Source organism: Cebus imitator, unplaced genomic scaffold, assembly GCF_001604975.1.
Source record: "Cebus imitator isolate Cc_AM_T3 unplaced genomic scaffold, Cebus_imitator-1.0 Scaffold208, whole genome shotgun sequence".
NCBI classification, from domain to species: Eukaryota; Metazoa; Chordata; class Mammalia; order Primates; family Cebidae; genus Cebus; species Cebus imitator.
The window spans coordinates 2,554,174-2,560,173 of record NW_016107523.1 but is presented as its reverse complement, the minus strand read 5'-3'; the positions used below and the strand labels follow the sequence as shown (position 1 = coordinate 2,560,173).

The window sequence follows — 6,000 nt, the reverse complement described above, 5'->3', positions numbered from 1 at the left end:
AACAGCTTCTGAATCCTCAGGTCAGAATACATATATGATTGCTTTTAGCCTACCATGCGATTTAGTCAATCATAAGCTAACCCACCTTACAGGACAAAACTTTTCAAATGCAGCATCTTAAGCAATAACCAGCATCAAGTATTCCAACTTAGTAGCAATTAATTGGGCTTAATTGTTTTACCACAAGTGAAAAAAACTACAAAAATAAGCTCATATGTAATTGTTGAGTATGTGACATATGATAACATTTGAACCGAAAAAAAATATATACATTTATTTTCCTCTTCATTAACTTGTTGAATTGTTTATGTAATTAGTGCCATCTACTGGCATTCAACTAAACCTGCATATACGGAAAATATTGAACAACAAAAAAAATAGTGCTGTTATTCTAGTTATCAACTTTTTTGAAGGATCAAAATACTTTTAGAACATCCTACTTTAAAATTAGAATAAAAGTCAAAACAGAAGAATCTTGCTAAACCAGTCACCTACGTTTTCTTCATTGTTTATCTTTGGCAATTGAGTGTTTTCAAATTTGCCATTTCATCACTTGAAACATATTTCAAAGAAAGAAGTCAATCAATGGTAGGTTTTATCTTGAAGCATATCAACTTGAAATTTCTATTAGTCATTTCTGCAAGTGCATACAGGAGGCTCTTCTAAGCATTAAGATAGTATTAATTGTTAAGATAGTTATATCAAATTCAACAGGGTGGGTTAAGTCACTGATAAATGGACAGAGGAATAGGAATAGGTAGTTCAAACATGAGAAAGAATCGGATGATTTTACTTAAAAAGAAAAAAGTTAACGTTCAGGTAATAAAAAACAGATTATTAAATCGAAAAGGTACAATTTGACACCAATTAAATTAACAAAAAATAAAATCCAAAGCTGAAAAGATCACTAAAACTAGCATATTCAGGTACTACTGCTGGGGACAGTATCTATTAGGACAATTTGGCAATAGATACAAAGTGACATACAAATGCTTATTCCCATTGACTCAGTAATCTCACTTTTGGTACTTTATCCTAATAAAATCTTCAGAAGAAGATCAATATACTATATGACTTAAAATTTTCATTAATCAAAGCAGTAAAAATATGAGAAACGATGTCAATGTTTAATGCAGGGACATTAAAAGAACATAATACACCATTCTAATGGTCCAATATGTAGAAAATGTGCACAGTAAACACTGTAAGAACAACACAATTTTCTGGCGTAATAAACAGAACACAATTTTTAACTACACTGTAATTTTTTTAATCTCTAAGAATACAGAGTGATGAGCTGAATGTGAAATTGAAAATTTTGCTTCTGAGGAAAAAAATCATTTGGCCAGGTGCGGTGGCTCACACCTGTAATTCTAGCACTTTGGGAGGCCAAGGCGGGTGGATCATGAGGTCATGAGTTCGAGACCAGCCTGACCAACATGGTGAAACCTCGTCTCTACTAAAAATACAAAAAATTAGCTGGGCGTGATGGTGCACGCCTGTAATCCCAGCTACTCAGGAGGCTGAGGCAGGAGAATTGCCTGAACCTGGGAGGCGGAGGTTACAGTGAGCCAAGATCATGCCACTGCACTCCAGCCTGGGGAACAGAGTGAGACTTCGTCTCAAAAAAAATCATTTTTGTTTTAATATTTGTTATTTTGCATTAGTACGATATTTACAGACTAAAAATAAAACAGTAGTGTGTTTGGTTGGACGCCTATTAAAAATATACAACCTATATAAAATGTCATTTCTCAGTTAACTAAAACATTCTAGAATCAAACTCAATAATAGCATTTCCTGCATACAGCAAATAGATTTAGATTACCAAACTATTACCATGAAGCTAACACCAATATCACTGACTTTTGCTATGAAAGCAAAAGACAGTGTCTAAAGGCACAGATATAGTTGCTGCTATTACAAAACAATTAACATTTATCCTTGTGGAATGCTGCCTTTTCTTCCACACTCCTTTTATAAAGCACTGCAGTTTCTATTTTCCACTTTTCAGATCTTCACACTATTTGAAAGCCCATTTGAGGTAACTTCTGCCAAAGGTTTGCCTTTTCTAGAAATTTCCCAGGGTACAAAATTACCTCTTTTTTCCTTCTCCTCCTCAAGCCAAACCTAAAGTGATAAAAATAATGTATTCCAAGATATGAAAGAACACATAATTGGCCCTATTATCCAGGGGGTGCTATTTGGATTTTAAAAGAAGAGCTTACTATCTATCATATATTAAATCTCTGATGAATGGCATAAACATCCACAAAACTGACACCAATAACTTGGTTACCTTTTTTCAAGTGAATTCCTTTTATAAAAGACTGAATTGTTACAAAAATACTTATGTTGGACCAATATCAGAGCATATATGTATAAGCTCAGGAATATAAAATAAAAACAAAAATTTTAGTAAATGCATAATTAAAATCATTTATTTTATTCAAGCAAGTTAAATAAGCCTGGAAGCCACCTATCACTCATAGGTTCCTATTTGAAAAGTCTAGATATAAGAGGTTATATTCTTTGGATAGTTGCATATATATATTTACATGTTCTAGCTCATACAATTATACACATTAAATATATGAAGTTTTTTGTATATCAATGATACTTCAATAAAGCTGTTAAAATTTTAAAAAAACATAAAATGCAGAATGTGCCAATGAATTTAAAAACATAATCAAAAGATCCTAAAAATGCCTAAAATTATAAATTGCAACATATCCTAGAATTTTCAAAATCTCTGAAAGATAGGAAGCTAGAGTTAAATTAGAGATTTCCTAGTAAACAAGGGAGTAGAGTGGGGTTTGACATGAAACCAGAGTCTTTGATGTACTTTAATGCTTGAAAGGCAGAAATGGGCATGCCACATATTTTTCTGCAAAATTGTATTCACAGCAAAAGTTAGAATTTTTATACCTAAGGAAATCTTGATGGAGTGCTAACCCTCACTGAATACTGCCCAGGTTTTGTGAGCATAGAGGATTAAAAAGAAAAACTCCCACTGACTTTGACTAACATTGAAAGGGCTCAGACCCTTATATAAACACAAAGGTTCTCAAACATAGCCTTTTTTTGTTTCCCTTCTTAAAGACATTCCCCACAACAGGATGTTTTCCCTTTCTCCTAAGGTAATATTCTGCCCACCTCTGGCTTTACCCAAGTGTCATTCACACTAGGAACCATGACCTTGACCAGCTTTGCCTACCGCTGTGAAATTGACTATTGGGATAACTCCAGACCTCAGAAGGAGTGTAAATTCAAAAATACAACAGACTTCACACACCCTTTTCTCTTTCTGAATTCCATTTACAATGGTATACACCACAGGGAATTGCCTGTGTGGTGATCATGGTGTGTGAAGAAATTTAAAATACTGTAAGCACTAGCTTATAAAAAAAGATTGACTTTGTGTGTGTGTGTGTGTGAGTGTATGTGCATGTGTGTGTGTGTGTGTGTGTGTGTGTGTTTTCTATGAAGAATATAAAATGTTAAATCCCAAAAGATTGCTTTTCCAACCAGGAAAGAAATATTTCATATTCAAACCCATTATGTTGCTACTGCAATATGTGCTTGATATATATACACAGTATTTTAGACAGAAAAAATGATTGTGGACTATGAGACAACCTCAATTAATTTCAAGAATTTTGAGTATTTTTTTTCATTTTAGTATTTGCCTTCACTCATTTACTTATTTTAGTGGTACTGACCCTACGTGGGAGAAAAGAGAGGAGGAAGAGAAAGAGTAGCTAAAAGCCTGGGCAATACAATGAGCCTGCTGGGTTTGAATCCTGCTGTGATCACTTAGTAGTTATGTGGCAAATGGGAAAGTTAATTATCTTTCCTGTGCCTCAGTTTTCTCCTTTACTAAATGGGAATTTTAACAGTATTTATGTGGAAAGATGATCGTGTGAATTAACTTAGACAATTCAGGGAAAACATTTACAAAGGTGCCTGGCATGCCTGAAGGATTAAATAAATATTAATCACCATCATCATCATCATCACTACTGCCAGTATATCTACTACTAATTTTAATGAGTCAAACTACGTTCCCCACAGTGTGAGCCCCTTCTGAATGCAAAGCAAGTACTATAGCTTGCTGTTTTATAGACATTGTCTAGAAATGCTGCAGCTCTAAAATTCTCCCTTTAACTTGAAATAGAAAAGTGAGTGCATAGCCCTATGATTACAATTTTAAGGTTGAATATTGGTTATTTTTCCTTTTAAAATGTGTTTTGTGATATTCACCTACAAGTAAAATAAATGTTTGTTCCGGATGAACTATAATTTAAATTTTTAATGACTGTGTCTCAACGGAACTTCAAGAAAGGCAGTGCAGAGTAATGAAAAGGCATCTTCCCAGGAAGTTTTACTTGTCCATTGTTTTGCAGTTTGATCTTAAGGAGGTCATTAACCTTGTAAAAGTCCCAGTTTTGTCATCTGTAAAATAGATGAGGTCACCTGCTCTGCCCATGCCTCTGGCTTGTCCTGAGGAAATCAAGCAATAATTTTCCTGCTTGGAAAATTATAAAACAAGATCCTAATATGTTTATGAACAAAAAGTTCTACATGTTGGATTTGTTATTTTGCCTTGGATAGTGTGTGTACATTCATGAACCAAGGGATTCATGGGAAAATTTAGTTCTGGGAGCTAACCACTTAAGAGGTCGTTTGCTCTTATATTCATTCTCCTCATCTCCTACTCCACTCAGTATTGAGATGTACTATAGGAGCTCAGAATTCCTGGGATTTCTTGCTAGTTGGCTTCTAACTAGATTAAGCCATGAGATGCACTAGTGGGAGACAGAAGAGCATGAGAAAGGATAAAACAAGAGAATTATCCTCCCTTCTCTCTCTGTATGGGTGGTATCTTCTTTGTGTCTCTGTTTCCTGCTGGAGAGCTGCTCCCTCCATTGTTCCAATACCTGCTGTGCAGCCCCTACAGTGGTTGAATTAGCAACAGATGGTTCTGGTTTCTGGGCTTTGGTAAAACTTGTTGGTTCCCCAGCCCTTGCGGTGGTAATAGTTTCCTGAACTTGCTAAACTCCGGGTTACTTCACTGTCTTCTGTTACGTTTGTCAGCTCCTTCATTCCTATGGAGCAGCCAGTCCTCTGTATTGAATTTCCTCTGTTTGAAATATCTAATGTGGTTTACAGACTAATTCCTGGCAACAGGAACTGAAAGAAATCTCACAGTAAATGATCCTACCTACAATTCCACAGGAGAAATTAAATATATCAAACATAAATTTCATGAAATATCAGGCTTACATCCTTCTCTCTAATCTCAGAGGAAGAGGCAACTTTTCTGCTATTGGAAGTTGATTTCACCATCTGGGCACCCATCTATTCTGGGATCCTCCTCCACATACTCCCTCTCCCTTTGTGTGTTCCAACTTCTTGCCTCTCTGTGGGGTCCTTCTCCAGAGACTTCAAACATGAGTGTCTCTCTCATCTTTAAACAACAACAATAATCTGCACTCTATCATGTTCTTTTCTGTCACAGTCACACTTTTTAGAAAGCTCATTACCTCAACTTGATTATATTCCTGCCACTCTCCAATTCATGAAAATCAGGCTCTGCCATCATTGTTCCACTAAAACTATTCTGACAGAAGTCACTATGGCAAATTGAATTATTGGCCCCAATTCTCTACCTCTCCCTGTATCCATGCCCTTTGCTAAGTAACTTTGAATTTCCTCCTACAAAAGACAGCATGCGCTTGACATTGAGCTGGTTCATGTGACTGGCTTTGCCTAATCCCAGTGGGATATTAATGGAAGTAACACAAGCAGAGGCTTGAAATGTATTTACGCTGTGCGGCTATCCCTTTTGCACTTCTCCATTACTTTAAGATAAACATTCTCAGGGCTAGCCTGCTCAACTCAGGAGGAGAATGAGTGACATGTGGTGCGAGTGACACATGGTGCAGAGCGACCCCAATCAACCTGCAGCATGAAGTGCCGCCACACCCAAGCTGTAAA

At 36.0% G+C, this 6,000-nt stretch overlaps 1 protein-coding gene across 9 annotated transcripts in view; it reads right to left on the bottom strand.

Annotated features, from left to right (window-relative positions):
- The window catches only part of DMD (dystrophin), a 2,133,401-nt gene that overhangs the window by 572,417 nt on the left and 1,554,984 nt on the right, over nucleotides 1-6,000 (bottom strand). The window lies entirely within an intron of this gene.